This window comes from Chlamydotis macqueenii, chromosome 9 (genome assembly GCF_036417535.1).
Source record: "Chlamydotis macqueenii isolate bChlMac1 chromosome 9, bChlMac1.mat, whole genome shotgun sequence".
NCBI lineage: Eukaryota > Metazoa > Chordata > Aves > Otidiformes > Otididae > Chlamydotis > Chlamydotis macqueenii.
Genome location: NC_141564.1, coordinates 24,816,620 through 24,830,715, shown reverse-complemented (window position 1 = coordinate 24,830,715; position 14,096 = coordinate 24,816,620).

Genomic DNA, 14,096 nt, shown 5'->3' with positions numbered 1-14,096 from the left:
TATCCAGACATCTATGAAAAACTTTTTCATTGTGTCTTTGGAAGAAAAGAATGGAGAAGATTGGGACAGGAAGAAGCTTTGACTGAAAGCAAAGGTGAGGGTCTAATTTCTAGTCGCGCTTGCCTTTTACAATCAGATCTTCCAACTTCATTTTGGACCAAGCAAAGTAGCATAGACTATCAGTAGATTTTATTTTTCAGGTTGCATTTCTTTATATCCTTGTATTTCTTTATGATTTCTTATGATTTCAAGAGGCAACATAATTGTGGAAAAAGTGCTCTTAACTGCAGCTTTTCATTGAACTTAATGTGTTTGTACTAAGTTCAGTTTTGAACTTAATACAATTTCAGCATTTTGTAAATAGAATCTCCCGTTGTAGAAAAATTGTACTTTTGATAACACAGGTATTTCCCTTGTTAGCTCTAACATATGTTTTTTTTTATTTTTGTTGTAATGAATTAGTCTAAAGACCGAAAATGCTGCTTTCAGGTTCCCCTTCAGATGTTGCCTAAGAAATAAATTTACTGTTGCACAAAATTTAAGACAGAAAAAATGGAATAGAAAAAGTTTTCCTTCTCAGGAGCCTGAAGAAATGTAGCATTGCAGCTTTGTGCCTAATTGTCACGTATCTCTGATGAAAGATATTGGTTTGTAGCAAACTCAAAGCTGGGGTAACACAAGAAATGAGCAAAATACACAGGTTGTAAAATTCACACTACTTTCTAATATTATATTGGCTGTGCCAGAATCTGACTTGATATAGACAAGGAACGGGAGGAAAGGTGCTGGTATGCCTTGGACACACTGACCCACCAGGATTGCAAATTCTGTTTTCCTATATAGGAATATGCCCAAAGCTGCAGAAGAGCCCAAATTTGAACGTAATTTTGTGGAACGGAGGAAGAGTGGTGGGTTCTGTACCCTCACTCATAGTGCTGCATATCCACACTGAGATGTGATCATCCCAGTTGGTTCAAACAGAAGGCCCCACTGACGTTCCCATTTACTGAACAGATGCAGGCGTATACGAAACATATCTTGAAATCTGTAGCGTATGTCCATGACTTGTGTCATAGAATATTTCCTTCAGATTTGCAGCTGTGCTTTTAATTCCAACTGCACCTTTAAGGATTTGACTCTAACATAACAATTCATTCCTATTATTTAGGGAAAAAAAATTAAAGGGTAAAAAGCATGAGAAGTTAGTAATTTGGCAAAGATGAAAATATCAGGCTTAGGAAAAGAAAAAAAGAATGCAAATGCTCCCCCTCTGCCCCTGCGCACCTCCCTGCAAATCCCTTTCTCTTCAATAATCAAAAACTACAGTAGGAAAGACTCTGTCTTGTGACTGATTTCAATATCAAGCAGAGTGTAACTGTACCTCCCAATTAATTTTAATTCCACAGTTGGAAAAATCTCCTGGACTTATTCTCATGTGATTTTTTTCATAGTTCCAGCCTTTATCTCAGTAGGATCCTTTTTAGGATTTCTCTCTCCTCTTTAGCAATCCGTTGGGTTGAAATGAGTCAAAATGTTCACAGTTGTAAGGGTGTGGGCAGGGAGACCTGCAGACGATGGCATATAATATAGACAGACTAGAAATGAAAACAGACACATTAAGAAATGGCTAGAAAATGACTAAAAAACTTAACAGTTGCTCCTCTTAGACCAAAACACAGATTTTTAAGCTAAACATCACAGATATTACTGCATGCAGCAGGTACAGAGTCAATTGCAGAAACAAAGGCTCCACCCGAATGATAATGGTACTGGACAGATGTTTGTCACTGACATAAACATCTTTTTTTAGCTATTGGGTGTTTTAGTGGTGTGTATATAAAACAGGAACTGGAATTTAAACTCTACAAAATACTTTTCAAAAAGACCTTTTGGAAATTTTGTGCTTGATCTGGGTTGCGTAAGGGTATCAGAGGTGGGAAAAGAAGCAGGCTGGAAGCAACCAGGGAGCTGTTTTGAACAGTTGAGTCTCATGTGAGTGATAAGCAGTTCTGGAAATAAGTTCTTTCTAAAATGAAGCAGTGCAGTATGTGAATTCAGAATATGGCAAAGGTGTGTGGGGTTTTTTTTTTTGTTTGTTTGTTTTTTAAACAGAAATATCTACTCATACATTTAAGGACAAAAATGTAGCTCTGAGAACTTCAGGTACAATGTACAAAGGCAATTAATTTTAAAATCTGAAATAATATGAGAAATGCATTGTTATTGACTATAGCAGCTAAAGTTTATAGCAGTTTCATTTTTAAGCCATTAATAAACAGGCTAATCATTAATTACGTTCGTTACTGAGGAATATATTGGATATTATATTATTGAGTTATTACTGCATTATATTATTGAGTTGTTATTCTGAATACACAGCATGCTGAATGTGGTATTTAATTGTAAATTACTGCTTCATTGCTCTGTATTCTAAAGATGTGGTACAATAATTCTGGTTTAGTGGTTTATACCTAACTCTTTGATTTTTCACCACGTATTTTTGAAAACTTTTTTTGTTGGACCTGTGGTGTTGTTACCTATTTCACTCCAAATCACCGTTTCGATGAAACCTGTAGGAACTGAAAATGGGAGGGTAATAGTTTAATGAAATCATATCATTTCTCGAAATGATATGTAATACTTGGAAGAATCACAGGATGTGTACTAGAGCCTTCATGTTTGTTTCCAAGATATATTTTTGCATAGGAAAGCTGAGGAATTTAATAGCTATTTTACTTCTAGGGGCATGAGCACAATTATTGCACGTTGGATTTTTGTGCAATGACAAACTGATTACCTCTTCTCTGCTAAGAGCATGATTTTAACTTGCTAAGAACAAATTACTGTTAATATTTGACTATTTAAATAAATGTATATCACCTTATAAATATGGTATTTTTACTTAGAATTATGTTAATAGAAAAGTTCAGGTTCACAGTCAACATGATGCTACAAGTCTTTGGGTTTCAACTTTGGTTCAATTTGGATATATGTAAAACTCAATAAAGCAAGCAACAGAATGGCAACTGAAAGCCTGGAATACAAGCTGCAGATTTGATCCTTGCAGGAAATTTACTCTGGTGTTGGGAGATATTAAATTTCTCAGCTTAAAAATTGATTACATACCTGCATAAGGGAATATTAAATTCAATATGCCATCTGAAGGCTAGGGCTCTTAGCAGCTATGAAAATCGTAATACAACTGTTGTTCAGTTGGTTATGTGAAATGAGTTTGTGGTCTTGGTCCAATTCTTAGCTCTTGACAAGTGCCTATCAAGGAAAAGTGAATTAAGGCATTTATATGGGAAGCTGGCATGACTGGTAAGTCAAGTGAGAGGTATTAGTCTCAACCCCATTATATACCATACTTTCAAGATCTAGAAAGTTGACACTTAAATTTAATCCAAAGAACATTCTTAAGAGTGGAGATCTCGGTAGCAAGAATATTGGGGCAGCAGGGAGGAGAGAAGGAATCTGTGAAGCTCAGACCTGTATAATCTTCATACATTTGCTTCTGTCTTAAGTGATTAAAGAGTTGAGGTCACTGGAAGAGCACAAAGGAATAAAAAGAAGGCTAAAAAGAGATGGTTCTGGTCATAAAAATTGCAGGGAGGCATGACTTCTTTTAGTGATGTAAAATTCCCTGGATGCCTGAGTGACTTCACTTCTTAGTCAGAAGAAATCTTAGAAATGTTTCAGAAAGGGGTCGTCTTCTAAATTAAATCATCTAACTGTGAAGTGCTAAAAATAGATTTCCTCTTTAGTTACTTCTTTAATTTTGAGGTTTCTGGCTTTGACTTAGGTAAATGACATTTGAAGTTCCAATCTTCTGCATCACCTCTATGGGAGGTCTGGTTCTTAAAAATATGTGAACTTAGAAGAAGAAGAAGAAATATTTTTGTTGATTTTTTCCCTTTTTCATGAGCATTTGTTTCTGCTGTTCTGCAACTTCAGAATCTATTCCCATCACACACCAGGGACACGTGGAAGACATGCTGACATAATTCTGCAAGGTGGCCAGACTATTGTTGCAAAGACTTCAATGTTGTAAGCCTGTTTATTGTACGGCCACACACTGGAAATTTGGAAAAATCTGGAGCATCCCTTACAAAGGCTTGTCTCCAGGCAGTGCAAGCTAGCCCTAAGGTGGGGGGGTCGGGGGGCAAATTAGAACACCCAAAAGATGCTCAGGAACATCTCCTCAGTGATTTTCTACCTTTCTCTGAACGTCATAGTATTTTAGCACAGACTTTAATACGCAAGCCAACACTGCTTTTCCCCTCCAGACAAACTGAGCTCCTTTTTTTTCTGAGGTAAGCTCTTAGAAGTTGCCTTGTTTTGATATTCTGTACATAATAAATATCCCTATATGCTAATGACACAGTCCTTCAACAGAAATGAACTACTGATGCATAAAAGGCTGTTACTGGCAGAACAGTGCCACTTACAGAAGCGTCTTCGCTTTTAAGAAGGCTCAATTACCTTTCTGAAACCACTGGGACATCACAAGGACAATGCTCCCCTTCAAGAAATCTCTCTTCAAGCTTCCTACTGATGGAAACCCTGTGCTGCTGAAAGGTGGCAATTAATCCTTAAACAAAGATATATTGCTTGTCATAGGTTCCTGCTGGTCTCCAGTTACACGAGAGCCATTTCTATCTGCTAAAATCTGACTTTCCTATGTTATTGTCTACTCCTGTCTCACAAACATCTGACATACATCATCTTCCAAATAAGAATTTATTTTTCATTTTACCATTATTGCAGCTCTAGGAGGTGTTTTTCGCTCCATAATAACACTCCGGGGGACAAAGAGCTAATAGTGAGACTAAATTCCCTAAAGCAATTTTCTTTGATATCCACACCCTCTCTTTCTTCTTTAGGTACAATCAGAAGTTAGAGATGGATAAAAGCTACTCAGTTACAAGTTCATCTCCTGTCAGTGCAAAAGTTGTTCTCTAGAGCTTATTTCCAATGTTTTGACCAATCTCTTATTTCAAAGTTTATTGTAGCTGTCTGTTAAGAAGTTCCTGCCACTATTCAGACTAAATTTTCATTTTCCTTATTTCATCACCTTTTTCTCTCTCTGCCATTTCTATTTTCTTGAAGCATGAAAGTAGAGAATCAAACACTGTTAATAGTTACAGGAAATAAGCCTTTCTGGAAAGAATATAAGGAACTGTGGAAGTCCCATGTAAAAGTTTTATTTCTTAATCTTAAGACACAACTAATTTCCTCCTAGGTATGAAATGTAAAGACTCCTGGAAAAAAAAAAAGTGCAGACTTACGATCCTGTTGTCCCTTGAATTACTCTAAGGCACTATGTCTGGCTGAGCAATGTGAGACAAATTAATCTGACATCTGTTGGCTTCTTGATGGGTTTTGTAGGGTTCATTATTTGTGTAAGATAACCTTTTTTTTGTCCACTAATTTTAGCAAATCTAGTGATACAGTATAAGAGCAAGAAGTAGAGGAGAAATTTAGACAATTCTTGTTCCTTTCACTTGCATTCATAGGGTTAACGGCTGTCAAGTCCACATACAATATGGGACAGGCCCTTTTGTTGAAAGGGAAATAAACACTGATGCTTCTGGAAAATGGAGTTGTAGGACATGCCCTCAACCATGAGCCTTCTGGTTGAATCTCTTTCTAAAGAAACAGAGCTGCCATCCAAGAAGGTGATCCTCCAGCTTAGGAGGGAAGGGCAGATGGCACGCCACTTATGGCAGACTGAAAAGCCAAGCCTTGTGCATGGACAGCAGTGTTGTGGAAAAGAGTGAACTGGGAGGCAGGAAGAAGTTAGTGAGAGAGGAAGGAAGAAGTCAAAGTAGGAAAAAAAAAAAGTCTTGATCTACTTCTTTCAGTCCTTTGGCTTAGAGTTGCTAGTTCTGGTTGGCCCCGTGCATTTTTTTTTTTTCTTCCCCAAATCTATTCATAGCAATTTATTTAACACTTCTGTTTACTTTAAAAACTGAAAGTACATCAAGCCTAAATATAAGCATGTCTCCTGCTCTTTGTTCTCTCCTTCAAAGGTTGTAGCTAAGATTGTTTGCTACCTTGCACCTTGAGATACTGATTACACATGTCAAATTAGGTGTGGACTGCTACTATCAATATCAGAGGAGAGTCCTGTTTGATGTCTTACACCTTCCCTCCACAGATTGAAATCACTGCCAGAGGTGCAAGACATACTATAATAACTAATACTTACCTATCTACCTACCTGTTTATCTCAACAGAAAGCTTTCTGATTTAAATATGGGAGTGAAATAGTGCGCTTGGGATACACTCCTTGCTTTTGATGTGCTGCTTTTATAAATTTAGCCAAGTCAATCAACCATTCCCGTTCCAGCCCATCTCTGTGAAGAGTGGTCAGATGCACACACAGCATTTGTCTGTGGCTAGTTTGCAAGCTTAGTTCAATAACTGCTGTGATAGGTCTCGTTATTCTTGTGATGGAAAGAGAAAACATTTATATTTAAAGTAAGCTTGACAATTTTTTTCACTGATTTAAAAAAGTAATTATTTTTTTGTAAAACCTCCCTAATGATTAATTTCCTTCAGTGACTAAAGTAAACAACCACGATCATCTTGTTTGGGCCTCTGTGACATGGTGTGTTAGCCAGTGTCCAGTGCTCTAGAGCAGACTGAAATTCCCTCTTGCTCTGCTGCTGTCCTTTCCTGCATTTCTTTCCCCTGCTCACTTTGGTGTGCGATCCAGATCCCACTTCTATGGAGACTCACTCATCGACACGTTTGCAGTAGTTCAGGGTAAGAACGTTCAGGAAACTTGGGACTCGTGCTTTCCTCTGAGAGGGTTCTTTCATTTAACCGCTCTTTATGCCTTCTCTCCTGTGTAAATAATAAATAATAAGAAAAACAATCCTGTATAAGACATTTCCCCTTTGAATATAACTTGTCGCACTACGAAAGTGAGGATAGCAAAGTGTACCATTGTACTGGGAGAAAAGGGATAAAACTGTCTTAAAATGCTGAGGCCATCCGTGTGTGATACATTTACTGGGAACTGGGTATAAGCCTTCACGAAATGTGTCTTATAGTAAGCAGATTTCAAAAAGACAGTTGTTGCAGAGCTGCCACAACTTCAACTTTGCGCAATGAATACTGTAAAAGTAGATCACCATTATGAAACGCAATAATTGTGATTTCCAGGAGTTTCACTTTCCTATTTTATCCTGCTGTTTGTACCCAACCAAGAGCTATAGCAAAATAAAAATACGTAGATTTGTTCAAATGCTCACTAATACACTGTTTAATTCAAATTGGTTTTAAACAGCTTCCTAAATTCTATTTCATTTTGTTATTTTTGGATTTATTACTGCTTTAGTTCATAAAACTGCTGGATTCCAAAATCTGAATTGCAATCCCTCTATTTTTCTTTACTACAATAAGTTGTATACAAGCATTCTTGATTACTTTCCTTTAGTTCCCCATGAAATAATAAAGTAACAGCTTTTTATGCTCTATTTAAATTTTGAGTGTCAGCCAAGATCCTTCTCTCCCTGTTTTAGCATCCATTTAAAGTGAGTTTTCTAATCAGCTGTGCCCTCCACGTCATAAAGCCTCCCCTCACTATCTTTGCTGATAACTCCAGAGATTTTCAGGCTGGGAAATTATTGGTCATGCTTCCCTAGTTATGCTTCCCCAAAGAATCTAGCCCTTAGGAAATTCATGCGCTGAACGCCTATTCCCTGATCTCGAGAAATGTATAGATTTCATGAGCTGATGATTACATGTAATTTTGAAGGTCAAGATTCAAGGAGGTTGGAAAACTTCAATGGAATACGTACATGCTCTACAACTTTGTTCACCTTTGGTTATTGTAAATTTATTTAATTGACCTTAAGTTCATTTTCTCTCTGAAAGGTCTGTCTTACTTTTCAGTAAAAGCCCTAAGAGGACAACATTCAAATTTAAGTGCAACTATTAGTTTGAATCTGAGACTCTTGTTGATTTAAAAGGGGTTTTGATAACTAACTTACCTGCATGCTCAATAAAAACCATGGAAGATTTGCATGTTTAAGATTGTAGAAAACAGATATATGCTTGCATGCATGTGCACGTATATGTCAATGCGCGCATCTGCATCCAGTGAGCTCTTCCAGAAAAATTTGCACTTTTAACCATGGATGCTTCTGCCCACAGCTCTGCTGCGCCGAGTGATGCAAAGCCCTTTTCACCCTTCTCGAGGCTCCTCGTGATGCCAGTGTTTGCTCCTCCAGCAATGCTCAACAGAGACTGTGCTATGGAGCATCCTCAATTCAAGTCATATGAGGTGAAAATAAGGCAGAGTGACTCTGGAAATCAGAACGTGACTGCAATTGTTCAAAAGATGGGCAAAAAAAATGCAGACCCCTAAGTAACTCCATTCAGAACTGCTATACATCTGGAAAACGATGTTGTCCCTCAACGATCTTTCATGGCAAATTTCTGAGAAATTAAAGCAAACAAAAAAAAGTGGAAGCTAAAATGCACCTTCACATATTCTATTTTTTTTTTCTTTTGCTATATTCCCAAATCAGCAATGGACTGATGTTACAGATGAAAAACTTGGATTATAACTGTGAAAATAAACTCTGCAGAGAAACATTAAACTGCATTCAGATCCAAGAAATGGAGCTTAGCTCAGGCTATAAAATGAAAAGACAGACAACAGCAGAGAGAACTCATCGTTGTGAGCTGCGTTATTGTGCTCATATTTGACCATTATCAAATGTTCAGGTGTGAGAAGTGATTTCTAAACATGCCAGTAAGCCTGTGCTCTTAGGAGTGGGTTCACTTTTAGAAGACACTACAATGTGTATATCCTGACAAATATTCAATATATCATCGTGATCCTTTCTCTCCAATCTTATTATGATTAAACATTATTGAGAATTTTATTCATATAATCTATTTTTAATATGTCTGAGATATACCAGAGATGCTTCTGTTATTTTGTGTTAATATAATTTTAATATATAAATTAATATGTTAAATATCATATCCGTTTTAATATTGTCATTGGTATTTTTATTTCTTTTTTTTTCCCAAGAAGCTCTGCTTTTTTTTTTTAAAGAACAACTCAAAAATTTGTCATCTGTTTTACACAGTAAGGCTGATTAGATATAAAATCCTTCTACTAATATCTCTTTCTAGCAGTACTTTTACCAATCTTTCTTGATTCTACTACTTTCAAGGTCAGTACAGTTTTTGCTGGGCTTTATAATACATCAACTTGAGGATAAGGAATCCGTTATAAGGCACAACAATGACAAAAGCTCCTCTGGCTTGCGTTGTGAAGGTAGGGTTAAAATGCTTTTTGTGCCATGTGTTTTGCTCTGACTTGCAGTTCCCATGGACACTCCGTTGTCGCGGTCTTTCTCCTCTGCTGTCTAGTACAACTCTTTTTCTCGCTTCAGCTGGTTTCATCCTTTCCCTTTTGTCTTTTCTGTTTGAAGGCAAGGTCAGAGAGATGCTCGCCTGCATGGGCTCCCAGCAGAGCAGGAGATAGCTGACGTGAAAGCCTGGTCTGAGCCACGTGGGGATATGGAGGACACCTGAAAGGGAAGTTCTAACAGGAAAAAAGAAAGCTGGAAGGACCCAGAGGTTTAAGGTACAACCCTTTGAAAGCAGGAGGTCAGATAAAGGTTTAAAATTGTATATAGTTTTCTTCTGGCTTTGATGGCAAGCTCCTTTAGAGCCCAGCTGGAAGAAAGGACTCAAAGTGATGGGAGGGTTTGCAAGAGCACTGATTTTTCTGCCTTATCATCAGTATTGCACACTTTGCATTATCCAAAATCTTTTACTTTGCTGTTCAGAAGTCTGTGGAGAAAAGAGTAAATTATACCCTTCAACGACAAATTGACTGTGTGAGTAAAGTGCACACACGAAAATTAATTATAGCAACTTTAACTCTGAAGATTTCCTTCTTCCTTCCTCCTCCCAAAGAAAGAGTGAGGTAATATTGCCTGTAACAGCTTGCAGCACTATTAGTTCCCACTTCATGTAGCTACATATTGTGCTTTGAACGTAGGTCAGATAATGTGGAGAGGTGATGATTCTTTGAGCTGGGTAGCTGAGACGGCTCCACAACAGAGAGGGCTGAGGGGACCACCAGGCACTTTGTTGGGTCTTTGTAAGTAATACAATGTACTCAGGTGAAACACATCAAATGGTCACTCTTCCTTTCATTTCAAAAATTCAAATCTATGGACTCTCTGCACAAAAGAGTCTGCTTTGGCAATTTCTTTAGGTTTTCTTCTTTTTTTTTTTCTTTTTTTTTGGCAGCACAGTTGCAAAAGAGCGATACTCTGACATTCTGCAAAGAACTGTAATCTGATTTTCTGCTTCAAAATTAATTCCAGTTTCAAATATGACCCAACAGACACACAAATCTTGCTTAAACTTGTCAAATCCTGGCTAAAATATTTCAGTTGATACACACTGACATTTTTAACCAAGATGTTTGATTTGTAAAAATATTTTGAATCCCAGCTTTTTCTTCTGAACTGTGAAGAGAATAGTTTTAGACATGTCACTGCATATCTAAGTGACCAGTGATTCACTTGATTGCTTTGCACATGCAATATGTGGTGTAGCTAAATAATGGATCTTTAATTTCTTGTATTTTGTAAATGCAGGGACAAGATTTTAATTATAAAATTCAAATTATTAAAGCAGAACATCTGAATTACAAAATTAAGGAATCTGAGAAGTTTCCTGGAATCAGCTGAACAAACTGAGCTGTTTAGATAAAAAACCTAAACATGTGAAATTTGTGGTTTCACTCTATCCCTATTCCTGACCGTTTCTTAAGTAAGAAAGAAATCCTTTCTTCATGTGAGGTATCCCTAAATACACAGGCAGCTCAATTGACTTAAGGGGATTAAGCAGTGGTTTGCACATTCAAGACCTAAATTATAGTATTTTGAACCTGAATTACTTGGTCTTTTTTATAATCTCTGAAATGTATCTTTGACATTGGTCAGTTTCATTTAGAAAGCAGAGTAGATTGCATACCCTTACATTTTCTAGAAAAGCTATGTTACAGTGGCTTTGATTTCACATTTTTACCTGTTGTGAGACACTGTATTGTTATCCTATCAAAAACTTGGAATATTTTGCTGATAAAAGTTACATGGCCAGTATTGGATTTTGTATTGCTTTTGTGAGAACTGCCAAATAATAATTTAGGTACAGAAGCTTTTTTTTGTTTGTTTTTGTTTTTTTTTCTTCTGAAGTGTAACTATGAAAAAAAAATTGAGAAAGATGCAGTTTTATTTTTTGGCCTCTCTACAAAAATGTCTTGTAAGATTTAAATCAATTGCATGGAGGAAAAATCCAACGCATGCAAGCAGAGAGCTTGGTATGCTCTACAACAAGTTATTCCAACCCACTGCAAATGTTTGTAATGAAAATAACTGAACCTTACCTAAACCGGAGCAATACTGGAGGTGATGGTACAAACAAACTCTGATAGGGTATATCTTAGAATCATAGAATGGTTTGGGTTGGAAGGGACCTTTCCAGGTCATCCAGTCCAACCCCCCTGCAAGGAGCAGGGACAACTCCAACCAGATCAGGTTGCTCAGAGCCCCCGCCAACCTGGCCTGGAATGTCTCCAGGAATGGGGCATCCACCACCTCTCTGGGCAACCTGGGCCAGTATTCCACCAGCCTCATTGTAAAAAATTTCTTCCTAATATCTAATCTAAATCTACTTCCCTCTATTTTGAAACCAAAGTCTTAAGTCAAGAAAACCGTATACAGACTGAACAAAGTTTTAAGGAGTATGCAAAGTATGCCTTTTAACTTCCACTAGCTACAACATTATTGGTTTTGGGCAGTTTTTGAATGGAGATATGAGGGAGCCTGGGAACCCTTTGCTTTCCCTGAGGCTGGTGGAGGTGAGCACATGGCAGAGTCTGGCTCAGCAGCAGTGTTAGGGTAGGGCTGCGTGTGCATGCCCTTGTTTTGCAAACACTTATGCACAAAGTGAGAAAGTTCAGCTGGCTATTAATAGAGAACTAGTTTGATGCTTTTAGACAGTACTACTCAAATTGTTCTTGATAAATAAATTATTGGATGAATTGAGCCCTAAATTTACATACCATGTCTGATCCTAAGTTATGCATTCATTATTCACAAGTGTTTGATGAAGAATTTATGGAAAAAAAAACCCAAAACCCAAACATTAAGTATATATTTTGTAGAAAGATTGACTTACCATTAGTGACAAAATTAGTTTTCCATGATTGAATAGCTAACCTTACAAAAAAAAAAAAAATAAAGGCAACTTAATCATAGAAGTGCTGAACCCTGTTATGCGTAAGTGCATTTGTTCAGACAACTAAAAACTTTTATCCTAAGAAAAACTGACTATCCATCACTATTGGCAACAAAGAGCTGTGATAATTGTAGTTATGGAGCTCACGACTGATTTCACCATGCTTACACTGAACAGCGTCTTGGAGCTGATATATGAGGCACGATCAAAACGTGCAAATAAACATAGCAAACTGGCTATAAAGAGTATGTAAATCAAGAACTGGTTGCTTTTGAAACAGCGCGAGGTAAACAAGACCATCTTGAGCCTCATCAAACTACCAATTCTGAATTTACTTCACTAAACTGTCTTTCACTTGATTCAAAGTCCAAAGACTCAAAGGTCTAAGGCTATGGAGGAGCCATTGACATCTTTTGTGACAGCTATATAGTCTGTATTGAATTCGTAAATTTTAATTTATCAGGTAAAAAAAATTGTTATAGCAGCACAGATCTGTAATACTGCTAAGGCCAACCAATGTCACAGTCCAGTGTCACAATGTGTTGAAAGGTGCATGTTCAGTCCTCCATCAGCTTGGGGAAAAGAAAAATGTAAATTCATAAGACAGTGCTGGAAATCTTCAGGAAAACTGTTATGTCTAAAATGCCCCTAACCATGTGAATAAGCAGCAATGACCTGGTTATATGGAAAAAACTTACAGAAAAACCTACTCAAGCTATTTTAATTGATTGTTCAGTCACCTGCAAATGATGCTATGGCTATGAAATGCAAATTTGCCTCAAAATATTCTTGTTCGTGTGACGAGGAAAAGGTCTGCTGTACTTTGAATCTCAATAAGCTTGGCTTGAGAACCCTCTGCACTCTTCAAGTTATACATATATACACAAATATATATAGTTTACATATACAAAGTATATATTTTAAATGTAGACATAACATAATTTTCTTTATATATATTTAATAATGTGGACTTGTAGATAATTCTAAAAGGTAAAAAAAGATACGTTACCTCAATTTTTGCGATTGAGTGAAAACATGTACGTTAGCCCAGGGCAAGTACTAGCTCCCACTTCAGTTATGAATCTGCACGTTGTGAATATATGCTGTCCACTTAAGAAGATGAAAAAAATCACACAAGCTTCTGATGTTAAGCCACAGAAAGAACAATGCTGCCCTTAAACAATACTTGCTGTTCACTGCTGTGTGGTGGGTATGTAAAATCCCCTTTTTTTGAGTTCAGTAGAAGTTTTTTGGTTAAAGAAATGTATTTACAGACTGGAGTTATTCTTGTTGAAGCAGTAGACTTTCTGTATTGGTCAGATCAGCTTAGTTAGACCTGAACTTGAATGACATCATCTACTGTTGGAGGGGGTGGGGGGGTGGGTGGCAGGGGGGGAAGAAGACACAAAGATGAGATGCAGCAGACAACTTTGCAAGACTTGTTTAAGCAGGTCATCTTTTATAAATATCACTGATGTAGAAAAAGAGCTGTAGAGCATGTACTCTAAATGTTGATTCCTCTAACTGAATTAGAGCCATACCGGTGGTGGTTGGAGGAGGTCTCTGGAGAGCTGTGATCCAGCCTCAAAGCATGGCCTCACTGGTGGTCCCTAAGTGCTCTCCCTTGTTGCATCTCCATGCCCTTACCACAGGAAGTCTTCCTCCACCTCTAGCAAAGCTTGATGTCCCATTGAGTACTGGTGGCAGGGTCCTCTGTACCTCCTGGATATCCCCTTTGGTCTCCATAGAAGAAAAGCTCTGTCTAATGCTCATTTGGCAAGAGCTTAAAAAAAGTGAGCTGAAACTAG